This window comes from Melopsittacus undulatus, chromosome Z (assembly GCF_012275295.1).
Source record: "Melopsittacus undulatus isolate bMelUnd1 chromosome Z, bMelUnd1.mat.Z, whole genome shotgun sequence".
Classification (NCBI taxonomy): Eukaryota; Metazoa; Chordata; class Aves; order Psittaciformes; family Psittaculidae; genus Melopsittacus; species Melopsittacus undulatus.
Window position 1 is genome coordinate 93,644,068 of NC_047557.1, and position 14,814 is coordinate 93,658,881.

Sequence of the window (14,814 nt, forward strand, 5' to 3'; positions counted from 1 at the left end):
GTGCCTCTAAAAATTTCCCAGCCTTGAGAGAACCCTTCAGAACACAAAACCTGACTGGTCCAGTCCTGCCTGGTTTTCAGTACATCACAGCAGAGCTGAGGAAACAGGTTGATGGCCAGTATGCTGCTGCATCCTTACTTATTGCAACACTTTAAAGAACTGAATAAAATAGTCCCAAAAGATTCTGAGAACTGTATGATGTCCTCAAAACTCAGTGAAAGAAATGTCTAATTGTCCATACTCAGTACATACCAAACCACTTCCTCAGATTTTGTAAAACAATGTAGCACCTCTCATCAAAGTCTTAACAAAAACAGACCTAGCTCTAAAAGAGCTCTGAAACCTAGAGAAAAATAGTCTTTTCTTCTACTGCTGCCTAAATGAAATTGGACTCAGTTGTTGTCTTTTATGGGTAGGCAGGTGCTTATACTGTGTTCTGAGTCTGGCCACTTGGGTTTGGCTGAAGATGAGGATTTTAATTTTTACCATGAAAGCAAGTCAAAACGTGAAATGTCATCAAGGCCAGACTCCATCTGCAAATGAATGTGAAGAGATTTGCCTCAGTCTGCTGTGAGAATGAGACCTTTTTTTGCAGTCAGCAGGGAAAGGAAAACAAGACCAAAATACCAGTTCCTTCTTGATACACAAGGCATATCAATCCTGTATTTGAAAGTACCACCTTGGGCACCTCTTGGAATAGGTGATTCATACTGATGATTTATCAGTGTAGGTAGTGCACTTATAAGAAGCTCCATGTGCATATCTGAAATGTAAAAAAATACCACTATCCCCAAACCTTGCATAGCACTGTTTATAGAATTGTAGTATTTCTGTAGTTCAGTTTGGTTTTTACTGTATTTCTCTTCCCATTTCAAAATTTCCTGGTCTCTCTGGGTTTCAAAGCTTCAAATATAATGCACGTGAGAAAAATAAAGCCAAAGAAAGATTTTTGCATTGCTAACTTTGTGGAAATATTTTCTGTATTAGTTGCTTTGTGTAGAATTTTTTTAACCTCAGTGGTTTTGCTTTTTTTTAACCTTTTTCTCAAGTACGCACTTGTTATATTCTTATATTTCTACAGGTAATTTGTAATTGGAAAAAACAGCTTTAGATTGTAGCTGCTTTGAGCTGTCCATTCTTCATTGTGTAAAACAAGATACATGCTTCTGTTAAGTTATACTCTTCTTATACACTTGTCTTCTCACTGTGCTGGTACATTGGCTTAATTAGTTTTCCTTTTTTTTTTTTTAGAGTCATTAAGAACAATTTTTTTCTCCTCTTTCAATCCTGCTCACCCTCACATTTTCACATGGGAATCAAACTTTATTGCACTAGCAAAATGACACTGAAACTGAAGGGCATTTTGGACAAAAGCCTTGTTCAGAGTACGTGGAATACTCTTATTATAAACCTCTTCTCTTTCACTGCCTCTTTTGCTTCTCACGGAACTCCCAGCTCCTGCAGATAGCACTATGCTGTTCATGTGCCTTTTAAGTCCCTAATACTTTCCAGGTGAGAAGAAAAGTGAAGGAAATTGCAGGTCTGTTAAAGGTAGCAGAGAAGGAGGAGAGTCTGCTGGAAGCCCTGGGCCTTTAGGGCATGGAGAAAACAGGGTCAAAAGATGGAAAGAAGTTTCTTCTTTCATACTTATGCATAGATATGTCAAAACTATTAAGTAAGTGAAACACTGATAAATTCTTTTAAATTGTGAAAGGCTTTTTGGAGTTCAGTTTCTGGAGTTCACAGTTCAAGTTTTTTCATTCACCCTAATACAAATGTCTGGCTCAAACTTATACCTGATGATGCTTATTTCATGAACTCAGTTGCAATGTTTGTTAGAACAATGATTCAATTAGAAGTGCATGTACCCCTTCAAATGCTTAGAAAACAAATCAGCCAGCTTATTTGCAAATGATAAATGGGTTAACTTACCCAGCAATGAGCAGAATTTTAACAAACTTTAGATTCTGTAAGTCTACAGTAGATAAAGAAGACTTTTCTTAGGTTTTTCAGTTTTGTTATCACAGATGTTCTTAACCTAAATATATGGATATATAAAACCAAATAATGTTTAAAATATGTATAAACTTCCTTTGTTTATGTGACACTGATTTCATTCTGACACCAGGTTTTAAACAGCTGTAAATGCTAACTCTAGGCTCTGCAGTACTCCCCTGCTGCTCTGCCATGACTTCCATGCCAGTAGCATAGCTAAGGTGTGCTTTTTTGGTTTGCATCTAACATTTTGTGAAGAGAGGTGGCAACTGTGTTTAAGATTTCCCACTTGGGAAATTACACTAAATCCATGTAATTAACTTACCACCTACAATCTTTGTTGTATAAAAATGAATAGCAGAAGGGAGACAATTGGTGAAGTTACCACTGAAGACTGAAGTAAGCCTTAGCTTGTCATAATTCAATATGGTTTTATTAAGTTGTTAAAAAACATGGTGATTTAAGCTCTCATGATAGTAGGTGTCTACATTATGAAGTTAAAGTCAATCAGAACACCACTGGTGCTTACCCTTTAAGTACCTTAAGACTCATTCTAAAACCCCCAAATTTGTTCTCCAAATTCTCAATTATTTCTGTGGGATTATCCCAATCTGATACTGTCCACATTGAATTTACATTGGTTTCAACATGCCATTCATCTAGCCTAATGTTTCATAGATGAAGAATCACCAACCAGTAGAAAGTCTACAAAGCAGAAATTTGCAATAGATTATCCTCTTTTCCTTGTGGGATGTAATGTTCCTGAGCTTGGAGCAGGTGATCCTTGAATATCAACTTGCATTCTTGGCCTCCCTATCCTCTAAGGCTTTATCCCATGGAACCTTACTGAGCAGGTTCCTGAAGAGGCCAAAGTCTGCTCTCTTGAAGTCCAGGGCAGTGAACTTGCTACGTGCCCTTCTCACTGCCTTGAGGACCTCAACCTTGACCATCTTATGATCACTGCAGCCAAGGCTGCCTTGGAGCATCACATTCCCCACCAGCCCCTCTCTGTTTGTGAGTATGAGGTCAAGCACGGCACTTCTCTTTGTCAGCCCCTCTATTACTTGCAAGAGGAAGTTTTCTTCCACACAATAGAGGAACCTCCTGGATTGCTTGTGCTGGGCCGTACATACTCCATTTTAAATGGCTTAAGGTAGGTGAAATTAATTTCACAGTGGTTATTAATGAGATCAGATTTGGGAGTTAGCCAGAGGTGCAAACACATAGGTTTCAGCGGGAGATTTGCTGTAATTTTGTTTTCAGATAAGGACTATTTATCTATAGAACCTATAGGAAGATGAACAAATGAGAGAAGAATAATACTACAATCTGATTTGTTTCCACCAAGATTTCAATACAGAAGGAAGGGATGAAACGAGCCACTCACCAGATCAGATGTAACTACACTCATTTGTTAATGTGCCTCCTTGAATGGAATTAATGAAACCTTTCATTATAGATCAATACTCTCTTTGACTAGAGAATATTATGGGTACTTATTGTATATGCATAATTAGATTGAAATTGCTTTTGCATTTCCTTTATATTCAAAAAAATCTGATCTCAGCAGTTTAAAAAAGGGAATTACAAAAGTCATCCCCTCCATTGTGCTGCTAAAGCCAGCAAGAGAAGGGAAAATGGGAAAAAATCCTCAGCCAACTGCCCAGCTCTGGCCTTCAGCTTGGTGGCAATTTTGGCAGAGATGCACTAAGCAGTGTTTGCTGCAGTGTATCCATAAAGAAAACAAATGGTAATTCTCATGCTATCATCACAGGAGATTGATAGTGTCCATTAAAGGCAACATGCTTGGACTGGGACTATATGGAACTATTTTGAGACACATTTCTCTTCCTCTCACGTTTTTTCTCCAAACCCAATTTCTTGACAAAACTGTTCAAAATTAATGTACATCACCCTCCTTCCTCAGCTACATCTCCCCCTAAACATTCTGGAGTGATCCTTTACATATTTTATTTCTCGATGGCAATTTATTACTCCTTGAATTTTCTATCAAAAAACATTCCTAAAAGTAGTTTTCTTAGCACCACAGCCTTAATCCCATCTAAGTGACGCACTTAGTATTTCAATACCAATTAAATAGTGGTCTTGTTACCTCCTGCTTTTACCTCAGCCCAGCATGTTTCTGAGTTTGCTTACTGTTTTCCCATGCCTGTTCCAAGCTCTAAGCCCACACCAGAGCTGCTCTGCTGATTGCTCGCCTTATGCTCAGCTCACTGGATCCTGGTGAGGACCTGGGTGCTGCTCAGTGTTCTGGGTTACTTTTCCCTGCATTCACCTCAGAACCCTTCCACCCTGTTCCCTTTCACTTCATGGCACACACACACCGTTTCCTGCTACATTTGTGAATCAAACTGTGAACTCTCAACTGCTTTCTGAAGCATGTTTTAGTCTTAAATTCTCCAAGGCCCCCAGTTCTGTAGCCAGAGCACTCATGCTATTTTCTTAGGGATGACATCAGACAGGACTGGGGTGGTTTAGCTGGAGAAAAGGAGACTAAGGGGAGACCTTGTTGTGCTCTACAATTGCCTGAAAAGAGATTGTAGCAAGGTAGGAGTAAGGCCCTTCTCTCAAGTAATAAGTGATAAGACAAGAGGAAATGGCCTCAAGTTGTGCCAGGGGAGGTTTAGGCTGGATGTTAGGAAAAATTTCTTCACCTAAAGGAGTGCCAAGTACTGGAACAGGCTGCCCAGGGAAGTGGTTGAGTCACCATCCCTGGAGGTGTTTAAAAGATGTGTAGATGTGGTGCTTAGGGACATGGTTTAGTGGTGGATGTGGCAGTGCTATGTTAACAGTTGGACTTGATGTGCTTGAAGGTATTTTCCAACCTGAACTATTCTATGATTCTATGACTTGCTACCATGCTGTGCTAAGTTCGGTGTCCCTTGGCCTGCAAGAATGCACTGTTTATCGGTTTTCCTCCTCCTAGATTCTTTGTTTGTACAGTGGCAGCTTTTGTGCCAATTATTTTTTTTTCTTTGCCTGGAGTTATTGGCAGAGCTAATTAACCACAGAATATAAAAGCCTTGTTCTTTGGGGCTGAGTGATGTGGTCACAGAGCAGTGTGAGTGCTGTCTTGTGGCGTGGGAGATGAGCAGTCGGGTGGGTTGCCTGAGGATGGGCAGATTATCTTGACAAAGAAGCACATAGTTATTTCCAACAGTAAATGCAATCCTTATTTTTGAGGGGCTGCACACTGCATCCTTTGCTCTCTCCGCAGTGCTCCACAGCTCCGCAGATGGCACTGACTATGCAGACAGCCACCTTAGAGCATGCAGGTCTTGGCCATTGTGAGAAAAGCTGGTGGGTGAGAGGGGACTTAGAGAGCTCAGGTGTGCCTGTGTGGGCATGACAGGAGAGCACTTCATGGTGCTTCTGGATTTGGATAGGTACATTGACTCAGGGCACTTATCCCTGGGCTCATAGAGCTGAACCCTGACGCAGAATTAATTTTTGCTGAGGGTTTCACTTTAGGTAAAGAAAACACGGAGAGTCAGAATGGTAGCCCCTGAGCCAGGTGTGTTTGGAAAGGAAAGCATCACCCCGTCCACCCAAGTGGTAGGGCAGTCTGCTGGGGCAGAAGCCTGGCCTCTGTGCTGCACCCGACCAGGATTTTCCACGTCCAGAAATGCCTGGGAAACTTATTCGGTTTTCTTTTCTTTTCTTTTTTTTTTTTTTTTCCTTTCCTCTCTCCTTTTTTTTTTTTTTTTTTTTTTTTGCCCCTGGACAAATGTCTGCTCATGACAGGAAACAGGAGTGAATTCAGTATAAAACGCTCCTGCTGTTTGTGCAGCTCAGACGGCGTCCCTGACGGTGCTCCGCGGTGGGGGTAGCCCCGCGCAGGAGCACTCCTGCAGCGGCGGTGGTCCGGTTGCCGTGCTCAGGGCTTTCGTAGGGGTTCCAGCCCCCCCCCGCGCCTCCGCCGTCGTGGGGTGGTCCTGAGCTCCCCGCAGAGAAGTGGCGCCAGGAAAGGGACTGGGCATTGCTGCCGGCAGCCCGCGGGCAGCAGGACGCGTGTCCCCGTGTCCCCGCAGACGTGTGTGTGGGTGCCCGTGAGCGGTGGTGCAGGACCGGCTCGTGGGGCGGGGACGGCGAACGCTCTTCATCGCCGGGACTTGGGGGTGCAGAGAGAACCCAGGGCTCCTCAACCACTCTGCTTGCCCTCCCAACCCCAGCTTCTCACCCGCAGGCATCAGAGGGCAGACGGGACTCTGGGCCCTGGGGGAGGGCAGGCTCTGGGGTCTGCTTTCCTTTGGGGTGGGGGGAAGGGAGAAGAAAATAGAGAAGCAACAGCCTCCAGCTTTTCCCTTCCTCTAATCTTGCTTCACTCCCCCTTGCTCCCTCTCCCTCCCTCTCTCCTTTCCTTTCCCCTTTCCCCTCCCTCCCTCTTTCTAATTCCTGCCACTAGCTCAGAGCCTCATTCAGCAGCCGCTGCCCGTGGAGTGTAATAGGCTGAAGATGCTGCCGTGTCTGCTCAGTTTCTAGTTGTGAATGGGACTTGCCTCCTCTCTCTCCTCCGGAGGTGTCTAAGGGAAACAGCCAGCCCCCGCTGGACCGGCAGGTAAGCGGCGGCAGCAGCCGGCAGCTCTGGGGAGCAGCGGGACACGCCGGCGCCAGACTCATTTTGGGGGAGCTGGGAGAGCTTCTGCCTGGCGAGGCGGCAGCGAAAGGAAAGACAAGGAGCAGGAGCGGGGCGGCGGGGAAATGGTCCTTCGCTGCAGCTCAGAGCAAGAGGACTGAGCGGAGGATGCCTGCGTGCACAGCCGAAACTTAACAGCAGCCGCGGGGCTGGGGCGGGGTGCTTGGTGCCGACCCCGGGGGTGCGGGCTCCGCTGTGGCTGGAAGCAGAGAGACGAGGTGGTCTCTCCACAGGCTGAAACGGAACACTGTGGGAAACGGTAGCATTGTTTTTAAAAAATCCGTTTTTGCTCGGGGAAGGGGGCTGGCGAGCATTTGTCCGTTTTAAAATGTTCCTCCGGATAAGCAGATATTGAAACCCCCGAAATGGAAATCTTTTACTCGCGCTGTAGCTCCCAGGCATGAAATGGATATGCAGAAATTATGAGTGCGTGAAATGAAGGATGCTCTATCCGGAATAAAAAATGGGAAAGACTTTGATTTATATGTTATGGAGGTTTTTCGTGGGTTGTGGGTTGGTTTTTTTTTTTTTTGTTTCCTTTTATCTTTATTTTTATTTTGCTTGCTGGTTTTCAAGTGCTTTACTATTCACAAGGTACCAAAATGGTATCTGTCTCTTATACGGGCTAGTCCAAAAAGCATTAGACTCTTGGGTGACACATGCATAAGCACATCTCCAAGAAAGGTAAAATAGATCAGGCTGCGGGTCCCCATAAATACCATTAACTTTTAGAATAAAAGTGCTTCCTGTGCAGTCCTTCGGGAGCACATATAGCAGTCTGACATCATGATACAAATGCCTTTACCTTCTACAGAAGTCCCCCTTTATTGTCTACTCTTTTAAATATTCATTTAGCGAGGAGAGAACCAGTGTATGCTAGGAGATCTTCTTTGTACCACTGCTACAAAGGACAGTGTGGCTGTGTAACACAGTATTTACCTACCGAGATATCTGTGACAAAGGAACCTCTTTAGTAAATGAGGTCATTAATTCAGAAATTGGCTCTTTATAAGGAGAATGCTCATTTCTTTTTCACATTCCAGTGACTAGAAACTCACTGGAAAAGACTTTCTTCCTGTTGATTTGTGATGGTGATACAGAAAGCATTTTGCAGACTCTGCACCCCTCTATTAAGAAATTAAATATTTTTAATTGTTTAATAATGAAACTGTTGAATGCGAAAATCAGTAACAGATTCAGAAGTAGAGAAGCACACACTCAGACATTCCTGAATGTCCATCTCTTTTCCCCTCATTGCTTTTATGCTTGCTTCAGTGTTTCCAAAATCTGTGTGTTTCTCCAGGTACTTTGTTCTTTTTCTATACTGGCTAATGTATGCCAATAAATAAATTTGCTTTCAGTGTAGGAGTTCTGCAATAATTAATTTGACATCTGCCTCAGTCAGGTCTGTCCACTGAGATTTGGAACACAAATCGATGATTGTACTTAGCCCTTTGCATGTTTTTATATGGAGAGATATATAGAAGTATATGGAAATGGAATTGCAGATGTTTGCTTGTGAACAGCATTTTTATAGCTGAGTGGTGCAATTCATGTTGTTGGGTGAGGGCAGTAAGAACCGTAAAGAGACAGAGAGCAGAAGGTCTGATTTGAGCTTCATACCTTAACATGCAAAACATTCTTCTAGCGTATTTCTTAGTCTACTATACTCTAGAAAATAGAAGTTTCTAGGTGTCTCTCCTCTTGGAGAAGAACTAAGAGCAACATCTTCAATAAAACAACCGGAAATTCTTCAGGAAAATTGCCTACAAAACATCTTTCTTCTGTAGGCTTTGTTCTTAGGCCCTGGAATAGGATATGGTTTTGGGTTTTTTTTCACCTCAGCCTTGCACTGGAGCATCAGAGAGTGAGCATGGACAGAGAATGCTATTTATAGACTTCTCTACATCAGCTTTAGCTTTGCTAAAATTTTAAGTGTTGCCTGTCCAAAAAAATCACTAGGGAGTAGATTACTTCATTTCCAGAAATGCTGCTACAATAGGGTATGTCAAGAGATGGGATAAGTCATTACGATTTATCATCATCAGTTTCAGAAGGAAATATATGTGAAAATGGTGAAAATGGTTGATTGAGAGATGGGACAACTAAATCCATTTTTCTTCTGCATAACAATGAGGGGAAACTACAAAGATTATGATGACTTGTGTGATTTATCTGATCAAATGCTTTAAAATTTATCATGTGATTTCAGCTTCAATTAATATGTTATTCTGACACCATTATTTGACATACTTAATGTAATAAAAATGTAAAGTTTGGAGTTCCTGTAGACTAACAATTGTTTTCTGTAGATGCTGTAACTAACCAAAGCTTAACTTGTGAAACAAATATTTTATTGCTATGATTTTCAAAGTAGAAGTTATTTCTAGCTCAGATATTATAAAAATTAAAAGTTAATTCCAATTTGAGGCTAGTGTCTCCCCTTTTTGGTGAACATCCTTAATCATTTCTGAATCCATTTTGTGAGCTGGGTGTTTAGCGAAATATCTTCAGTGTGTGAGAAGCAGAGGTCTCATCTGGAAACAATTAATTCCAAGCAGTTTAGCAACATGCTTTCTAGACTTGTTTTGTGCCTGAGTTTTTCTGTGAACATTTTAAGCTAAAAATCTGTGCATAATTTCCTATGCTATACTTCCCTTTTTGTCTAATAACACTTCAGTTTTCATTGTTCCTTGTTGGGACCAAGCCAAAGCTTTGGGATATCAATTGAAAGGTGGCCACAAATTTAAACATAGTTTGGATGAGGCACTTTGTCCATATGAACTAAAAGGTTCTACTTTACACTGAAGTATTGTCTTTTCATGTTATATCCTTATATTTTACTTTATCTCTTATCAGAAAAGGAGCAATGTGGTCATGTACTCTACAACTCTTTTATAATATTTCAGGAGAAAACGTAGTCCTGTGTTTGGGTTATGATGCTGAAGACTCTGATACTCCTAGGCTGGGAAATTATTTAAGTGCAAACCTGACTATGCCAGATTAGTAAACCCATTCATTCGCCTTTCCTGTGTAAGACAGGACTTTCGAATTATTTTAAATACTACCGAAAGGTGGCAAATTTGCTCACGGCGCTCCCAGCGGAGAGGTTTTTACTCGGGAGCCGGGGTTAGTGAAAGCCGTTCTCCTGGTGTTGAGCTTACTGCTACGGCTCCGCTTTGCCCAACGGGTCCATTGAAGGCGGCCGGACGAATGGCTGAGAGAGTAGCTACCGCGGACCGGAGGGGTGCTCTGCGGAGCTCGGCGAGGTGGCGGCCGGTCGATCACTAGAGGGCACTGACGCTCTTCGCCGCCGGCCCCGCCGCTTCTTCGGGCGCTGTGAAAAACCGTTTTGTTGCCACCAGCGTCGCAGGCCCTCTCAGGGGAGACGGGATTCAATCTCTCTGTGGTGCGGGCTAATGCTCGGGCAGTTTGTCAGGATTAGCATCGTTCTAGTCGGTGGATCGCGTTACCTTCGGCGTCGTGTTACCGCCTTGCAGAGTTTTGGAATCCTGTAACTTCAGGTTAGCTGAAGAGTGCCACTGCTGTAGTCTATCTTTAAACTAACCACCACTCAGTTCTCAGTGGCAGTGGTTTGTAAGGGGTTTACTATCTCTTTCTTCCTTGTTCAAAGGCAGTGTCAGCTTCTGCTATGCCAAGAGAAAGAGTTTAAAGACAGAAACTATATGTCAAAACAAAAAATACGTCTTTCGAAATACTGTTATGCTTGATAGGTCTTATAAAGACGTCCTTGAAAGAAAAAAAAAGAAATCCAAAATATCAAGCCAAATTGGTCTAATTTTGCCCATACACTGACATCTAGGTTAGTGGAACTTAGAACTGACGAACTGAAAAAAGCATACTGGTCCAAATCATTTCTATATAACCTGTAGCACCTTGGAACAGAAAAGATGTTACAACCTGTCCTTGGAAATTCTGACCAAAAAGGACATACGTGACACTTTACATGTTAAATAGTTGCAGGCTTGGAAGGAGTCTCATTTCCACCTGTCCTCTTCTGATGTTCTTCCTTAGACATCTGCTTTGGGCTACTGCTAAGGGCAGGATGCCTGACTGCACAGATTTTTGATTTAACTCATAGACTAGTTGAATTCCTGTGTATGAGAAATATCTACTGTAAGTAATAGAGTGCAGAGTGTTATAATATTGTTTTGTATCTCTGGCAGATACGCAGCCAGAGAAACTAATGTGTCTAATAGATGTTGTCTATAACATCGATGCCAAAGATGGGCAACACAGTGCTGTTAATAGTTGTATAAGTTTCTGTCAATCACAGGATTTAGGATCGTAATTAAGACTTATCATAAAGTAACAACTCTTGGTGAGAGATCAGCTACTGCACTGGAAAATGAGCACTGCTTTGCTGGGGAACACTGTGGTACAAAGAGCAGTCCAAGACTCCTTAGCTGCATTCTCTGTGCTCCAGGGCAGGGAGCATCCCTCAAACTGTTAGATTTGCCCAAGGTGGATGCAAAAGTTAGAGCTGGCAGTCCTGTTCAAGGCTCCCCAGGGAACATTATGCATGGCTGGGACATTAGCGGTGCCTTGCAAGCCAGCAAGAATTCAGAGGCAAATATCTGGAGCAGCCAGGCCTGCTGCTGAGCAGTGTCTGTGGGGAAGGTGACATTATGGTTAATTTTGCTTGACAAAGACATGAGGCTTTCTTCCATAACTGCTTGGGTGGTGCAGTGGTTTTCTGGCATCCCAGTCCCACTGAGCTCTGTGCGCTCCATGAACCATAATTTATCTCTTCAATTTTAAAGTGCTGGCTTAAGCAAATTCTAAGGAGTTTTGTGTTTTCTCCAAAATGAGTAGAAACCCTTCCCCTTTTGCATCAGCAACTGCTCATCTGAACTCTTAATTGTAATACAATGGCAGGCAGAGTTGGAGTAGTAGAAATCAATGTAAATGGATTGAAAGAAAAGGACTAGGGAACTGAATATAAAAGAGTAGCCAGGATTTTCTAGAGTGATTGGTGAACAATGAAGCAATAGGTTCAAATGATCATTTAATTGTTCATCTACAGATACACTGTAGCCACATTGTAGATAAATTAACATAAAATGCAGTTGTGGGTCATGAAGGATTATAAAGCTGTCAAGACTGAACAGAACTTTGATACATGAATGTATGCTGTAGAGAGTACCCATCTACTCAGTAATTACACTTAAGCTTTTCTTTAATTGTGTTGGTATGGTTTGACACTGTTCCAGAGCTCCCAGTAATGCTGTGAACACATTGGCCCACACAGGCAAAGATCAGAGTGATGAGCAGAAGAACTTCTGTTCAGTAACCCTTTAAAATACAATTCACAGAATTTCCATGTTTATGAGCTTCATAGTACCACATTAAGCTCCCTTATGTTTGAATTGTGCAACAGGTTTTACTGTCCTACCAGCACACATCAGCAGTACTTCATAGCTTGGAAACAGCCTGGCTTATATGCCTGTGTGTGGGGTTATTCTTTTCACATAAGCTCCTAATTGCACAGGGTTTGTGCTAGTTTGGTATACTAACAAGTTCCTTAACTTGATGTCAATCCCATTGCAGAGCTCCATCTTCTGTGCTGCATTTCAGCACTCTTCCTTTTATAAAGTACAATCATCAGATATTCCATGTGGAAGTATTATGTTTAAGAATAAGCCAGTGCCATATAAACTCTGGTTCAACATAATTTTATCCCAGTGAGGCTTCTGATATATATATATATATATATTTAAGTAAAATAAAACTTCAGAAACATATTAATTGGTCTCAGTGGTTAAGTTAAATAGTTAAATACATGCATGCATATTATTCTGCCAAGGATAAGTCATTAGTTCAGTATAAACCAGAAATGATAGCTCTATTTGAATCAGGAGACTAAACCCTATTTCCATTAATGTTAACTGTTTTATTAATATATGCATGTGTCGGCATTAAGTCACAAATTTAAATGGTCTGTCCCTTCTTGATTTAAAGTAATTATCTCAAAGATCTTGGCTGCTAAACGAATAACCGAATTACTGCTTTCATCTTTTATCAACTTCTGTCTGCTTTTTTTATATGTAGATACTGTAAGGCAAACAAAAGAAATACAGTTTGTGCAAAGTTAGATGGTGTTTGAGCCAAAAATAAATGCATTTTAATTACCAGAGCAGAACACCTGTAACTACACCAGCCCCCAGACAAGGATTCTCAGTTAAGAGTTATATAACATTACGGATCTGCCTCTACCTTACGTGTATTTCATGCACATTTATGTATATTTTCATTTATATAGTTAAAATTAATTTTGTGTGTTAGTGAAAAAGTTTAATTGAAGCAACAGGTTTAAAAAATGCAAATTTAAATTCTTTGACAAAATTGACAAAAGGTTTGTACCAAAATCTTGGAAATCATTTTATCTGCATGAAATCCTGAGCTAAACATAGGACTTTGGATAGTATTTTCAAAATAAAAACCTAGTCTCGTTAGCACTCAGAAACATACTTGAAATTTTTGGATTAAATCTTGTCCTTTCAGAACAGGTCTTCTGACAAGCAGACATCTCTTTCAGCTGACTTGACCACATATTGATATAGTTAGGTGTTTTGAAGTATCACACAGTTCATTTTAGATCACCATTCAAGACAAGGTTTTAGTGCATTTCTTCATCACAGGGTACTTTCTGGTCAATGCAGAAATGATTGTAAGCTTTTTCGGAGGAATGACCAGTATTAAAGCCATTGAATGCTGCCAGGTTAATTCAGTGTGTATAAGGCATAGTGCTCAAAACCTCAGGTCTCATACTGCATGAACCACAGAGATTACCAAACTGATGTAACTGAGAAAGGACTCAAATATTTATCCAATGCACACAGTGAACAGAAATGCTTAAACATCTTCTTGCCATTTTTTTTCAGCATATTTTTCTTGCAATTAAAATTCCAGTGAAAATCCTCAATATTTCACATTAGTGAAAGCTACTGTTCATTCAGATCCAAACCTAATTTCTCCAGACATAAGAGGTTCCAAAATTTTGAAAAGCAATTGAATAATTTTATTTGGGGCTGTGATTCAAATAAACAAAAGAGTCCACCACTGATTGTTTCCTTTTTATTTGTTACAGTTTTAGTTATAGCTGGTATAGCTCAGAGAATGTGTCTGATTAGTATGCATTTAAATTCTTTTTAGCACAGTGGCAATTTACATAGCTTTTTTTTTTTTTTTTCTAAAACAAGAAGAAAACATAGCAGGCATTGACATTTACATACAAACAATTTATCATTTACACACAAAAAGGCTGATTTAGGTAGCAATACCAAGTGACTGTAGGTCAGATTTAGGAGGGGCATTATAGTTCTTTCTGTCCTTAAAATTGTGAAATTTGCAATATTTATGTGGGGAAAAAAAAGTGTTCATAAAGTATGAGTATGTAGTCATGGTTCAAGTACTAAATTTAACAATCTTCTTAGAGATCTCTAGTATGTGGTTTTCTGTGGTGCAGTCTTTGCCTATACTGTAGTGAAGCTAGCTTAAGACTATCCATTCCCCAGTGATGCACAATCCCGTACTGCAGTTCACAGTCCACTGATCTATACAAAGTTGATTTGGAGACTTCAGAGCTAATTGGGGTATCTCCATGATCTGTATTAAAACAAAACATGTACAGTAGTCAAGGTTACTGTCTATGAGACCTTGGTAACTTAGAGACTGTGCTCCTAGGCATAGTTGTTGGCTTCTTAGATTTCTGCATCATCATCCTGAGGTCACTGAAACTGCTTATGTTTAGACGATATTTCTTGTGCCTTACTTTATTAGCATCTGCTCCCCTCTACCATGAAAATCTAATATTCAGTGAACTTTTCACCTTCACAGTTTCCCACTTTTCAAGGTGAACTTTGTTCTACCCTCCATAACCTCCATTTTATCAGGTATAATGGACTTTTCTATTTTCATATTTTTTCTTTACTCAGCCATTGCTACGTATCCTCAAATGTGGAGATATTCTTTTATGATTGGGTCAGGCTAAACGACACATGGCTTTTCCTTTAACAATTACATCTACCTGAACTAAACAAGGGCTTCTCATTCCTAGGCTGCAGTGTAATCATTGCAATCATGTAATGCCGTTACCCTCTGTGAATGTTACTTACTTAGTTTTTTGGATCCATAAGCAG

General features: G+C 41.0%; 1 protein-coding gene across 1 annotated transcript in view; it reads left to right on the forward strand.

Moving 5' to 3' along the window:
- Window positions 1-6,258: 6,258 nt before the first annotated feature.
- Window positions 6,259-14,814, forward strand: part of CDH11 (cadherin 11) — an 82,231-nt gene continuing 73,675 nt past the window's right edge. The window contains exon 1 of the mRNA XM_005152165.2: window positions 6,259-6,574. The gene's annotated coding sequence lies outside the window, so the exon portion shown is untranslated. The remainder of the gene's footprint in view (window positions 6,575-14,814) is intronic.